This window comes from Hippoglossus stenolepis, chromosome 4 (genome assembly GCF_022539355.2).
Source record: "Hippoglossus stenolepis isolate QCI-W04-F060 chromosome 4, HSTE1.2, whole genome shotgun sequence".
NCBI classification, from domain to species: Eukaryota; Metazoa; Chordata; class Actinopteri; order Pleuronectiformes; family Pleuronectidae; genus Hippoglossus; species Hippoglossus stenolepis.
This window is the reverse complement of record NC_061486.1, coordinates 9,829,462-9,844,854: the sequence shown is the minus strand read 5'-3', so window position 1 is coordinate 9,844,854 and position 15,393 is coordinate 9,829,462. Positions and strand designations below refer to the sequence as shown.

The 15,393-nt window shown below is 42.3% G+C and overlaps 1 protein-coding gene across 10 annotated transcripts in view; it reads left to right on the top strand.

The window, feature by feature from the left end:
- Positions 1-15,393, top strand: part of LOC118106768 (muscleblind-like protein 1) — a 63,481-nt gene that overhangs the window by 2,117 nt on the left and 45,971 nt on the right. For 8 of the 10 annotated variants that reach the window (XM_035155550.2, XM_035155548.2, XM_035155546.2 and 5 more), the window contains exon 1: positions 3,044-3,201. The exons of 1 other annotated variant lie outside the window; for it this stretch is intronic. The gene's annotated coding sequence lies outside the window, so the exon portion shown is untranslated. Of the gene's footprint in view, positions 1-3,043; positions 3,202-5,838; positions 5,894-15,393 lie in introns of those variants that run through there. One more of the 10 variants, XM_035155543.2, reaches the window with a different exon arrangement.

The window sequence follows — 15,393 nt, the reverse complement described above, 5'->3', positions numbered from 1 at the left end:
GAAAGGAAAGGCAAAGAGGCTCTGCAAGGTCGTACAGATTGAACAGGCCTAAAAAGCCGCTGTTGTTTGAAGATTATTGGTTTAATGATTTGACCTGAGATACTCAACAATAGAGCAGAGGTCTGTGATGAAGTGTTGAAATCCTCTCAGACGTACAGCGGGGTCACCCTGCAGGATTTTCCATTGGGTAAGATCCTAGACGTTTTCCAATATATTCCTCTGCTCTCTGTCCAGCGTTGGCTTTGCTTAACAGCGTGGATCAGAGATGACTTATGGATCCAGATCTCCTTGTCCAACTCCTCCTGAGTCTTTTTTTTCCTTCTAATTTCTTTCTCAATTCCCGTCTTTAATGATCTGGACCACAAGGGACACATGTTCCTGGATCATTGACCTTGTGTCGTTCGATCAGAATGAGAGCGATGATGGTTGTGTTGGTAATCCGTGCCTAAAAAGTCCTTTTCCTTCTCTTCTCCTTTCACTGACATCAGCAGAGCAGTGAACAGGAACCTTAGTGTGCATTAAATTATCTGAAATTGCAGTAATTATGTGCAAGTCCAAAGTCTTTCAGTGTGCCCAGTGTCTACTTTCCAATGGAAGAACATTAACTCAAGTACAGTTCTTCAGTAAAATTCTGCAGTACTTAAGTATTGATTATATTTTTTAGTACTTGTAGTAATTCACAAATTAATCTTAATTTAAAAGTTGTCAAAACTTGCTGTCTAACCTTATAAAGTTAGCAGCATTCACTGCATAGGTCAAACAATATAACCTTATGTGTATCTGCAGTTTTTCTCAGTCCTACAAAGCATTTTAGAATCCTTTAGCCTCTTGTTTTGGTTTGCAGTCCTGCAATGTAGTTGTTCTGGTTCACTCCCGCCATCACAGTTTATATGTGAAAAATCATGAAAACCAACGTCGCCCTTCCCATCCAGCAGCAAAGGGCAGACAGCTCATTAGCTGGTGAGCATTGTGGAGCATTTAGCAGCTTAAGAACCAGATGTTCTATCCTGGGGTTGGTGGAGACCAAACTAGAGGTAAAAGGCGAGGGGATTAATGGACTTCTTTTTGATAAGTCAGCAGAGGCATGGCTCCAAATGAATGATAATGTTGGTCTTTACCTGTTGGAAGTGCAAATTAGCAACTGTGATGTTTGCTAACAAGTTCACTAATAACAACTTTACAAGGTGATAAAACTACAATGTTGCTTCCAGCATGTTCCCTCTGCCCCCAAGTGGCCAAGGTACAATTTTGAAAGTCAGTATTCTTACTATGTAGTTTCACTATTTTAGCAAATGTTGGACTTACTCAAGTGTCCATGAGGTAGATACTAAATCTGGATCTGACATCTGTGCTCTAAATGCGGCAGCTGAACCATATTTCCAGTCGGTAACTCTGGCACACTGTGCAGGCTTTTGTTTTTCCAGACTCCAAATGTGTTCTATACAATAACAATGCAAGGTCTACACACACGGAGACACCGCATCCTGTTCCCACCTCAGCGTAACTCAGGAAGACGGCTGCAGGACCTTTTTTGGGCACAGATCAGTGACCTGCGAATATCAAAAGTCCATATTACCAGTGACGGTAGTGTGTTGCTTTGCCTCTATGAATGAATTGATAAATATTTATAGAAGCCGAAGCTAAACATCAGCACAGAGATCCATCATAGGTGCTTTTGAGAGCAGGCTGCAGCTCAATCAACTTGTTCCCCTCACACACACACACACACACACACACAAGCCAATACAGCGATAAATTCAGAACACCCTGATATATTGCAGCCAAGTCGGTGATGTGGCTCTGAGTCACTTGGTAACACCCACCCGACACACACACACACACACACCTCCACAAACACACAACTCCCCCACCATGCACTCACACATGCTCCAATAGACACACATGCACCTGACGTAGTGTTTGATGGAGTTAGACACCATGGCAACAGAGCTGTGACTCTTGCTGTCCTGTGAGTGGACTGAAGCTGTGGAGGAGGGAGGAGAAAGCTATCAGCTAGCACTGCTACTTTCTGATTATTCCTTTTGCTTTGGCTTCACCCCCACCGCTGCTATCTGCATGCTGCATTTCTGTTATTTTTCTCATTTCAAGTGCAAGATAAAAGTTGGAAATTGGAAAAGAAAACAATTCCAACAAGGGAAACAGAAGAGGCAGCAGAGAGGTCAGCAGGCGTGTCTTTGATTATACAAAACCTCTCACATGATCATACGGAATTGTGCAGATTCTTACAGCTGCAACCAAACACCTCTCTGGATGGCGTCTAATTAGACGACCTATTATTTTTATCCTGCCCTTCTTGCACTCTCACTCGCTGCTCTTCCCTGCTTCAATCCCAAACTAAATGGTTTAACTCCCTTTCTTTGGATCTGTGTTTCTGTGTAACCCTTCTTTAAATTTCCTTTGCCTTATCCTTCTGTCTGCTCTTGTCAGTCCTGCTCTGTAGAGGTAGTAGCGTATATATAAAGTGAGCAGAAAAGAGGTAGAGAGAACAGGGGGCAGTGTAGGTGGACAGGTCCCGTAAACAGCATCTGTATGAGATTTACTGCCTGCAGATACAGATGGTGGAGGCACTGGGAGGAGGAAAGGAGGGAGAGGGTGTTGTTGGAACCGTGCAGGTGAATTGCATTTTTTTGTCTCCAGGAGCATTTTTCACGGTCTGATTGTCAGCATTTGTTAACATACACACATGCATGCAGGTGCGCATACACTCTCGCCGAGTGTGAAATTGTGGGAACGTGGCTGTTGACAGTAGAAGTTTGTCTGAGTTTAGTTCCCCTGCGTTGCCCTCTCCTCCCTCTTTTGCATACGATCCAAGCGTGAGCTGTGAAAGGTGAACTCGCAGCCTGCTGTGGATAAATTATGTGTGACATGTTTAGCTGTGCTGCCTTATATGGAGACTGGTGTATCTGAATACAGTAAGGGCTCTGCCAAGTGGGAAGGAGGAAGAGAGAGAGAAGGAGCGAGGGACTGGGGAGGGAAGGAGGAAGAGAGGGAGGAGGAGGAAGAGGAGGAGAAGGAGGAGGAAGGAAAAGAGGCAGGGGAGGGAGAAAGGAAAGGAAAAAAGGAGGGAGGAGGGGGCAGTGATGAAGGGAGTGAAAGAGAGGAGTGCCGTGAAGCAAGCATGAGGTTTTCACTTTCCATTCTCCCCTCAGCAGCAGTCAGATGAGTCCTCGCAGAGATACAGTAAGTCTGTTTACTGTGTGTGTGTGTGTTTGGACTCAAGACTGAGTTATCACTGCTTATTTTTTTTTTTTTTTTGTCCTCGCCTTTGGAATTTTCTATTCACCATCTGGATATTGTGAGGATGCATGTTGGCGTTACTGTCTGTTTGTAAGTAAAGTGTGTGCGTGTGTGTGTGTGCGTGTGTGTGTGTGTGTGTACATATGCAGATGGTCACCGTGCTTGATTGTTAATGTGTGGTAGTTTGAGGCGGGACAGTTTTAATGTGGAAAAGAGCTGTACAGACCTAAGAATGGGAACACTAGTGTTTAATGTTCCGCAGAATAGTTCACACACACACACACACGCACAAACACGCACACACACTCGTGCACACAGACGCACACACACTGACACACATTCCCTCCTCTGGCAGAGTACACTCTGTCTCTCTCTTTGACTTCAGTGAAATCCCTGTTGTGTGGCTCCTCCTGTTAACACTAAAGCTAAATATGCACTCATGTCTATGGATGAATGAATGAAAACACACACACACACACACACACACACACACACACACACCTACTCACACACATGAACAGCCGCACACTCCTCCTGTATAATGACGGTACCACTGGTGTTTACACTTCTGTCGCCCTCAGGACAAACTCCCACTTCATTCAAGCTGTCTGCGCCACCAACACACACAACCCAACACAAAATATAATATTTGTAAAGAAAACCTACAAAAAGAAAATAATTTAGATAAAGTTGCTTTATATTATTTAGTAAAAAGATCCTGTTATATGTCTGTTGGATGTGAGTGATGTTGGCTGGTGATTGGCTCTAAACAGCAACTGTACATGATGGATTTGTAAAGGGCTGTAAGCTGAAACGTATGTGTCATTAAAGAGGAGACAAAGACAACTTTATGTTGGTTCCTTTGCAGGGTCAAATTAATTAAAATTGATTTAAAGGAGTGAGACAGAAAACTGAAAGAAAAGTAAGAGTCTAATTTTGAATGGAGGACGCCATGTTGGCTGAATACTGATCGGGCCCCACCTACTATCATACGTATCACAAAGGAGACACTGTATTTTATTTCCCTGTTTTTTTTGAACAATATTGATGATCATTGTTTGAATTCTCACGTGATTTTTTTATTATTTACCAAACAGATGCTGTAACAATCACTGCGTCTATCTTTATTTTCTCTGTTATTTTGAGTACACGCCCTCTTCTCACCCACTGATCTCAACCACGTCTGCCTCTCTTCTTCTTCACTGTTTTACTTCCTCACCCCTCTCTGTCTTTGTCTCTCTCTCTCTCCCTGCAGCTCTCTGCCTCTTTATGGCTCACTCCGTGTTTCTCTTTCGATGTCTGACTCTCAGTGGGTTGATGCAAAAAAATAAAAAAATAAAAAGCTTCTCTGCAGATCAGAGCAGGCAGATCTACAAGGTCATTAGAGTATAGAACAGCGAGAGCACAGAGGCACTCAGATACATACTTAATTTCTTAGCACACACGACTCTGACTCTGTGAGAGAAGCAAAAGACTCTAACGGAGTGAGTGGGAGGGAATACTCGGTTACCTGCAAACGACTGTTAATTTTACGAGGAGAAAAAAAACCTAAGAATTGAATTGTTTTTTATGAATTTGGGCTCTTTTTCGGTTCCTCCCCCACCTTCGCGTTTCATCCCTCAACTAATCTGTCCTTTAGAAGTGATGTCATCTCCCTGCTGTCCTCAGCAGCCACAGGGCAGCGTGTCGAATACAGATGAGCGACAGTGTTTGTGTGAGACAATTTGTGTGTGTGTGTGTGCCTGATGACATGAGCGCACCCTTACCCGGATTTACATGATTCAATTATCAAGATAAATAAAAAATCGCGGGAGCTCCGGTCAAGGTGGCGGTGGCAGAATGTGAGTGGAAATGACTTTTGAGTCCCAAGCCTTCAGAAACTCACCACAGCGCATATAACTTGCAGATAGATGGTCACTCCGACAAATGGTTGGGGGAGGGGGGGGGTCCTACGAGGCCATTTGGCGAGTGGCAAAATCACAGTGAGTCAGTCATTGGTGTATGATTGCTGTTTTTTCCTGCAGTGTGCAAAGCTGTCACTTGACTAATGGACACTAGGGGAAGATGTAATCTATAGTAAATACAGTTGGCTGCACGGAGGAGACCTCTGTGTTTTCCGCAGATTAAGGTGTCAAACTGAATCACAAGTCATAGACATCTGAAGAGTACAGATTATCCCTTGTTTGCGCAAACGCTGCTCTGACGTCAACTCCGGGGATCCTGCATTTCGATAAGTGTGAGTGTGTGGTTCGGATTTGGAAAAGAAATGATTTCCTTTCTGAGGGAGCATCCACTCCTTTGGCATTTCCTGATTTGATAAAAAATACCAGACTGCGGAATGTAAAAAAAAAAATCCACAAAAGGCCACATCATCTTTATCCATCCATTATCTTTTCAACAATTTTGCTATTAAGCTTTTCAGCTTCTACTCAGCGATGGTCGCGCTGTTTCTCCTGTTGAGGATTTTCCGCTGCCAAAGTTTCCCATAAATTATTCTTATCTTCTCTGTAGTTATTGTATCTGTGAAACCTCTCCCTCTCCCACTCTGCTCCCATCTCATTATATGCTGAATATCTCCAGTCTGTCTATCTGAGGCCATGACACCTGTACCTCTTCTCTGCCTACCTGTCTCTCTGTAAGTCTGCATTTACCCTCTCTTGTTTTTTTTATCATTCCCTGGCTCACCTGTTTGCCTGCACCACTGTCTGTGTGTGAGAGCAAGAGACACAAAAGTAGAAAGACTGTGCACACTGTGTATGTGTGTGGGTGTGTGTTTGCCAATTGTTATGACTGATAAGGGTCCCTCTGCTCGAAATGCCACATGCAGAGGTGGTAAATTTACACAGGGGAGCATTTTTTCCACTTGCCTCCGTTCAACCTCTTCCATACATCTATATCCCTCGGACCTCTTCTTTCTATTACTCACTGTTTATGTCTTACCCTGTCTGTCTGTCTGTGCCACTGACTCTCCCTCTCATCTTTGCTGTTTTGCAGCCTTTTTTTTCGATCTTCCGTCCCATCCACACACAAACACACCACACACATTCTCACACACACAAACACAAACACACATTCTCATACACGCACCACCTCCATTGCTATTCCTGAGAGGAGCAGACTGGTCTGGCAGTGGGTTGGTTTATGTCCATGAACTCAATGACACCCCTCTCCGCCACTGCATTACACCACACTGGCACCACCACAGCCAGCCACGCTGCAGTGAACATAAAAGTAGCTGTAGAGACGAACGAAATGTTTGCGCACATGCACAACACGGGTAACCATGTTGTTAAACACATATTATCTCACCCCCTATTCACGTAGGTGTGTGCTATAACTGCCTCCCCCCTATCTCTATGCAAGTCAGGCTGTTTAAACACTTACACTGATATCACTGTGCAGACGACAGCTTGCACACGTGCCACTTGACTGCCCTCGCCGTCTCCCCTCCCCTCTGTTTGTCTTACAGACGAAGGAGGGAGTCGTGGATTGTGTGTGTTAATGTGTGCTCCTGCGAGCACACGAGGGAGATAGTTGATGTTGTGCATATGCGTACATATTACTCATGTGCCTGCGTCCTGAATATCAATGCACCGGCTGACCTTCCATTCATATCTCTGTAGCTCTGTATCCTCTGTAGATGATGCAGATCTGTTGTCTCATGGTTTGTGGTCAATGCTTATGTGTGTGTGTGTGTGTGTGTGTGTGTGTGTGTGTGTGTGTGTGTGTGTGTGTGTGTGTGTGTGTGTGTATGTGTGTCACAAGCTGGGGAATGGAATGAAGTCTAATATTACCCTGATGGTACAATCTGTTGAAACTGCATCTCAAAGGAGTATCATTTCAGAATGACCGGCAGTCAGCCGAAGACCGTCGGATCAAATCTCAAGCCTGCATGGGCAGGGACCAAGCATTTCTTCAGCAGGCTTCATGCATGAGCCTTATTAATGCTGATGTCCCCTCGGCAAGGTATATGAGCTCATTAATGCCATAGAGGTGTCCTTCAGTCAGTGATTCCCAGGCAGTTTAAGCTGGAAGAAGAAAAGTGAAAGTTTTTATTGTTACACAGTTATACATAGATTTATGGAGACCAAACGCAATATATTTCACTACAGCACCATCCATTATTCACCGTCATGTGACTTAATGAGCCATGTCTCCGTCATTAATGAGGATACTATGTAAATCTTGAACATGGCTTTATTGTTATAGTATTAATTATGTCAGCGAGCTACATGCCCCAAGGTAGCACAAGAATCATACTTCTACGTCACAAATAATTTTGCATGTTTATTCAACATTTATGCCGGAGTTGGAGTATGATAATATGACCGTAATGGCACGCATTATTAAATATCCCCATGGCAGTCATACACTATATATATCTATATAGATATATATAGATATATATAGATATATATGGCTCCTCAGAATTGAGTCAATTGCCCTGATAGCTGGCTGCAGCATATGTCACAAAACCAACTCCTCCAGGTTAGTAGATGGGACATGGACCAAACTAGTCAAAGTGCACGTCGAATACATCTTTCTCAATGATGGTTTTTGTCTTTTGGAGGAAGTGAAGATGCATCTTTATGTAAAAACTACATTGCAGTAGAGAGAAACCTTAAGCTTCACAGTAACTTAATATACAACAATACCACAACAGCATAAATAGTCAGTAAATAGAATATTGTGTTATGTTTAATAAAGAACTCAATAGTGAGCTGTGTTGTATTCCTGTTGGCAGTCTGCTGACAGAGCAAAATACACCAACAGAGCTAAGTGTTATATCTTTATGTTTTGACATCAGCAGCAATTTTTTTGGTTTTTTGCTGCATTTATTGTCAATGAAAGTCTTGCCTCCTTAGTTAGTCAGCCGTCATTCCCTTGGTATTTGTATCCCATCGTCTGTCCTCGTTCTAAACGACAGCAAATGAGTATATTCTGTAGTACTTGATAGCATTACATTGGACATTTTTCATTTGATCAAATAAGGTAAAAACCTATTTGATAATTTCAGACTTTTATCTGCAGGGAGGCTTCTGGGTCAGAGCACTACTGGTCAGGTGAGAACCAGACTTGTGCCCGACAGTTTCTGTTAGATTCTGGTATTTTCCCTTCATTTTAGGTCATCTCAACATTATTCCCACAGTCATTAGCACTAATAGTATGAACATGAAAGATGGCACTTGATAAACTTACATCAATGTTCATAACTTTGCTGAAAGGGTAATACTGTTCAGAATTTATATCTGGCATCTGAAACCTTGCGTAGGATTTTAACCATTCTGCAATGATACCAGGCTCCACCTGACTCTATCATCTACTTCACCCCTGCTTTAAACATGGTTTCTGTAGTTGCCGTGGCGAGAATGACCTTGCAGCACGTTTACTGTGGTACTGCAGCATAAGGTGTAGTGCGGACAAGGAACAAGAGGGGAGACGGCGAGAAGGAGCGTTAGAGGGGGCTGAGACAGTGGGCGAGAAAAGAAAAAAAAAACGAGGGCAGCTACTATTAAAAGATGAGCCACGTTCACAGAGTTGTTTATGTCACATGATACTTGGAGAGCAACTTAGCAGAAGGCGAGCAGATTTCTAAGAAGAAAGAAGGATTTGGGGAGAGAATAAGTGGAAAACACTGAAGCATACGCAGAAGAGAACCAGAGCAGGAGAACAGGTGGGGATCAGAGGAAGATAAATGAAGAGGGATGAGAAATGTCAAGATGGTATCGCAGTGGAGCGCCAGCGGTGCTTTGAAATGGAACAAAAATCAGCTTTTCCCCTCCTTGCTTCTCCCTCTGATCCCTCCTCTTTTATACCTCCCAGTAATCACCTTGTTTCCCACTTTCACTAACAGACACCCCTGTCTCTAACCAACTCGGTACTAATTGCTCCTGTTTGCCTTCCATCACTCCTCCTCCGGCGTCCTTCCTTCCCTCTGTCACCACCTCTGATCTCCTTCACTCTATTTGTCTATCACCCCACCCCGTCGGCCTCGCACGACCACCCCCTCCTCCCTGTTGCTCCCGTCAGTAGAAAGGGCAGCACAGGTTGTATATAGATGATATCCCGGTCAGCCGGTGATGCGGTGTAATATGAAGCTTCCAGCATCTGCTTCTTGCTGCTGCAGTCAGTGCCCTTTAACCTTTCGCATTACTGAATTTCCCCTCCCTTTATCTTTGCCTCTCCACCATTGACTTCTCATCAGCTGTGCAAACTCGGCGCATAATTGGATTTTAAGTGAACTATAACAACGTCTGTGTCGCTAATCAAATGTACGTTCCAGGTTGAGAGTGTGAAAATCTGATTCGGAGTCCCAGACAGAATTTCTAACGTTTAAGGAATGCCTGAATCGTCGTGTTGCCGACCTAAACAAACAAGACCTTTAGATTGCTAGACAGCAGCTCAGAAGGCACTTTAACTGTTCAGAGTTTACACTGTGGCTCTCCTGGGGAATTTCGTGCTGAAGCAAATTGTTTCCTCTTACTTTACTGAAGGTTATGACCATTGCTTTTTGCTTCTCTTGTCTATTGTGTTTCAAAGGTCAGCCATAGGAAATCAAACATTCAGGAGCCTGTTTTCTTGCTTTCTTCTCTTCACCTTCCCTCATTTTTCCCCCTCTCTGGAAGTCATTCAAGGTGAATGAATGTTTCCTATCTCTGGCCCCTACTCATTCTCTCTATTCCTCCCTGCGTATTGCTCTCACATGCAGGGATGAATGTGGCTTGTGTTAACTCGTACCATTCTACGTGGCTTCCTCTAAACACTGTAGGTTAATATATCAAGATGCACAGCCTTATGCTTAATTGGCTTTGCGAACAGATTTATTTATACTTATTATTTATCCATTCTACAGATTGTCAGATTTGTCAGCCTCCACTTTGTTCTGGACTATCCAAACAATAATTTAATGGAATCCTATGACATTTATACATTAATTCAAATAGCTATATAGACAGAGCTGGAAAGCTGTTGACTTTGCTGATCACCTGACTTTACATATAGCACCACTTACAACATTTAATACTTTTCATTATTATTTGGTGGATTCCTGTGAAAACTGGTTCAGACATTCAATTTTGCCTGATTCTATGAGTGAATAAGCCTCAACTGTACATGTTTACCCGAGCACATCAGCAAGTTAACTTGTTGACGTTAGCATTTAGCTAAAAGCACCAACATGCCCAAGTACAGTCTCCCAAAACTGCTGACAGAGGAAAAATTAGGGGCTGCACAGTGTAGCACCACTAAATGTGTGTTAACGTGTTGAGTGTATGGGTTTTTTGTGGACTTTCACAGTCCGAAAACACCAGATTGGGGGTTGGTTAATTGAAGTCTAAATTAGTGATTGTGAGCATGAAAGGTTGTTTCTGTGTGCTGGCCTTGTTATTCCCTGGCTACCTGTCCAGGGTGTACCCCCCATCTCACCCAAGGTCAGCTGGGAGTAGCTTCAGCCTACTCCACAACCCTACAAAGGATAATTGGTATAGATCAATGATGGATGTGAAAATTACGTTAAGTTTGTGTGTTATTGGGGCTTAAAAGTAAGTAAATCAAAAGCCGTTTTCCTGGATAGTGTCATAGGCACGCAATAATGTAGTGTTTGTCTATACAAGTGACATTTTATATGACACACTAGCACCAGATTAGTCTTTTTCTTTAAACAAGGATATACATGAACCCAGTGACACTTGGCATTACACTGTACTCTGTTCAGACCATATGTCAGCTGAAGATGGTCAAGGATGAAGCAGAATGTCTTGCCAAAAGGTTACTCTCTCTGTATTTATTCAAATGTATACATGTCTGTTAGTGTGTGTGTATACTGTATTTGTGTGTTGGGGGAATTGAGGCATTATGCGATTGGGGGTGCATAATATCCCCAGCCTTACCTACCCCCCTCTCCACTCCAATTTATTACCTTGGTTGATCTGATGGTGTAATAATACCTCCTGCCTCTGGCTACGGGAAATGGCCACATGCATTATTCACATATGCTAAGATACTTATTGATGACTCCTTTATTTATAAATTACCTCAATGCCAGAGTCATTTCTCACTTTTTCTGCCCCTTACTTTTAATCCTCTGTTTTGACGCGAGCATGTTCTAATGAGCCTCACTCACTCTCAGTTTTCAAATGTGTTGTACTTCTTTGATATAAATTTTGGCATGAGTTAAACAAATTGGTGTCGAACTGGGGCTAATAATACATGTAGGGGCCTTAAATCTATTTAATTTGATATTAAAGCTCATGGCTGCTCCTTTTGTCATTGCTGTTTCCACAGGGGTCTTACACAAGTGCTGTTTGAAATACCACAAAAAACATAACTCCTTTGAGAAAACTGGCACAACATTGCCTTAGGACTCATTTGTGTACATGCCCAGCTTTTCATTTCATTAATCTAGTCTTTTAAAATGTTACATATCCTTTTTATATTTATGTTTTGAGCAGCCCAACATTTTTAAATAGTATTTTCCTCTTAAATTACCAGAATTTATATGTTGAATAAGAATATGTAGAACATAACTTGAGAGGTTGACATCGCCAGCACGGTGTAGCGAAAACAAGTTATTAAAATCAAGGTTGAGCAAAGTAGAGTTAAAACCAAGACTACAAGTATAATTGAAATGGTTATTATCAGAAAATCCCAAGCAATATGTAATAGTCCTAAAATGTCTAACGAACTAAAACAAGACACTGTAACTCAGTAAGTGAAACCACCGGCGCATTCATTGTCCTCCGTGGCCTCCATTGTCACGCCAATAGCTTCTAGCTCCCCTCGCCCTGCGGTTGCCACAGCCCTTTCTCTGCAATGCTCCACCTCTGCTGGAGAAAAGGCAACAACAGCCAGGTTTTTTCTGGATGGTAATGACAAGTATTCACGCCAACCAGGCCGCTGCATTGCAGGTTCCCGTGGAGGCTCATTCATCTGGTCTGTGGATTTAGTGGGGGTCGCTTCAAATTTCTGGATGGTTCTTCACCATTCCATACTTAGCCCTCTGTGTAATATTCTCTTTTCTTCTCTGTCTTGTGCTACCTTCTTCAATTTTTCACTTGCACCACATAGCTGTTGCCTTTTTACTGATTACTACCTGGAGTTTTTCAGGGTCCATGTCCTTTGGGGCACTACTGCGTGCAATTAACACAAACACTTGCATCAGTAGTTGCTGGACTGTTTTCAAAGTAACTTGGGAACTGACTAATTGAATTGGCAAGGCAGCTAATGTTAGCACTTTGAAGGCTAACAGATAGTCCTACTGGTTTGATGACTTTTTTCTGAGCCCTCTCCTTTTTTTGCTCTGTCTCTGTAAAGTAGAAAAGTTATATTGTCTAACTCTAAGTTTGTCCTCATTTTATAATTTTCTGAGACATCAGGAGAATCATAAAGCTGTTAGGCTTTTGTGATACGTCATGCAAATGGTAAACATTTCCAACTCAACTCAAATTCCTGACGAAATTCCCAACAAAAATTACTGACTTTCTTTGTAATTTCACTGGGGGTTTGATCTGAATACACAATTACATTCTATAGTGTGCTGATAGTACTTCGAGATTGCATCCTCTACTCAGGAGGACAAGTTGGGGGCAGGAGCATAGTGCAGCGCAGACATTTCTCTATGCTCAATTGCCTGTGGGGCGGTTTCTCAACCACTTTGCCCGATCCCCTATCTGGGCAAAGTTTAAGGCAGTTTCTCCTTTTTGGTCAATGGGGTGTTTTGTTTATTCAGCTGTTCGTGTCATTTTAAAAATGAGTTAAATCATAAGCATAGGTCAATTTTTGATAATGATCATGGACCCAGCTTACCAAATCACAATTTGGCTTTTCCTGCACAAACCCTAATGCAACATCCACTGGGAGTGTCGGGTTTTATCCATACATGGGCTAAGAAGGAACAGACCCGGTGGCTCAGGCCACCTATTCAATTTCTTGTCCTTAAGGACATGGAGTATATTTATCTGTATCTGGTTCATCCTTTCAACTCGCCCATTTCTTACAAGGCGATAATGGGTACTCCTACCTTGAGCCATCCTAGAAAGACTACAGAACTGTTTTATTAGGTTAGATTAAAGATTTAGGCCCTGATCTCATTTGAAATGAGCAGAGCAGCCAATATTTTTCGAATAATTCTGTTTGATTGTAGTTGGGCATGTTGTTCAGCCACAAAGTCTTTACTCTGTTCTGGAGCGGCATGGTTCTCTCTGTCATCCAAGGATGTCAGGTGGGCAACCCAGTACTGCTCCACTGCAACAAATACAAATAAGCAACATGGTTACCAATAAACTCAAAATTCTCCTTAATTGCCAGGGTTAGGGGTTATTTTAGTGCTAGTGGTTCCAATATGAAATGAATGTAGTTTGCATTGTTGTATTCTTTGGGATTTAAGCTCCAACTAGCACAACTCTTTACCTTCCTGGACCTGGTGACATTACATATCCCAAACGTTGGTGGTTAGCATCTATATAAAGAACAAAAGACTTACAAATACAGGGTAAGCAAGGATTAGAGCCTCTGTTGGTGCACTGTTGGAGTTGTCAAAGACTGATTGGGCCCCTGTTGACCGAGAGCAACCCAACCCCCTTATTGCTTGTTATTAGCTAACAGCAAGGTTTGTTCCTGGACAACCTGAGCAAACTCAGGGGCAAAACGCCTCTAGTACCCTGCCAGGATTAAGAAGGCTGTAGTTGGGACTTGTCAATCAACAATCACATGTTCATAGTCTGATCACTTGTCAGTAAACTGCTTTCACTTGTCTTGGAGCTGTGCCTCCATAGGTGCTTGACTCCCACAGAAGAGGGCTCCATAAGTGCACACCTCCTCCAATTGTTGTTTGTAAAATCACAATAATATCATCTTAATAGGAAAATAAACTGTTTGGTCGCTTAGAAACAACAGTAGGCACAGAAACATTTTTGATGCATTATACACTCTAAAATGCTTATGTTAAGTCAAGTGACTGTTTGATTTGATTTAATAATTATTAAAAACATGCAGAAAACCCTGTAACAGAAACATGCCAAAGTTCAGTGCTACTGGATGTCTACTAGGAGTGCTCTTTTTATTCCCAGATTTAAAATCTGTGTAACACACCATGTTGAAGATGTTGAGATTATTTTTGAATGGAAGGCAACACAAGACTACCGATTACTGTGGCACTACGAAGTCTCCACAGTCTGCTGTGAATTAATGAATGGAACTGATAGTGGAGATACTGACTTTTATAATGACAAAGAAACCCTGTTTATTTGCAGATCACGTCGGGCCAATAACCAATCCACTTAATCAGTGGATCAGTGAACATCAGTGTTGGCCCTGATACTGATCAAGTGGATTGGATTGGTGTGTCCCTAATTGAAACAGAAACGTATTTGTTCTGTGTCAAACTCACAAGACAGATAACTGCAAAACAAACCTTAAGCATACCTGATCCTTTAGCACGACCCCTAACAGAAGGGCCAAACATTGTAACCAAAAATACCCAAGTTGAAAAACACTATAATTACCTTTTAAGTGTATAAATTAAATCAATTTAGCATTTTACAATATTAATAATAATTACTTTAATTGTATAGCACTTTTCAATACAAGTAACAAAGTGCTTTACAAAACCAATGGAACTCATAAATAATCAGAATTATACTGTATGCTTCTATATACTTGCAGACCATCCCAGCATCTGGGATATAATGATGCAATTGAGAGAAAAAGAGAAAGTTATCGGAGAGTTCAGGAAGTGGGTAAGAATAAGCGATGTCTTTGGCCGTCCATATTTAATACACTGGTAATGATAAACCTGACTGTGCTCTCTCACTCACCACAGTCTCCTTGCCAGATACAGTGGGCTGCCCTGGTTCCTTGCTCTTGTCAACACACACACACACACACACAGTTCGAAGGCTGAAAACTAGTTTGAACCAGTGACTGCCCCAAATTGGAGACCAGGGCATGACACATAAGCAATGAATGTTTGACCAAGGGAGTATTTTTAATTCTTCCCTTCTTCACTTGTTTCCCTTTTTAAACTTGGTCAAGCCACCAGTTTTTTTGCACCAGGCTATTAGTAAATTCACATCAGAAAAAAGGAGTTCCCTGACGCTCTGTGGTGTTCACTGTTCAGCTTTTGTTTCATTTCACCAT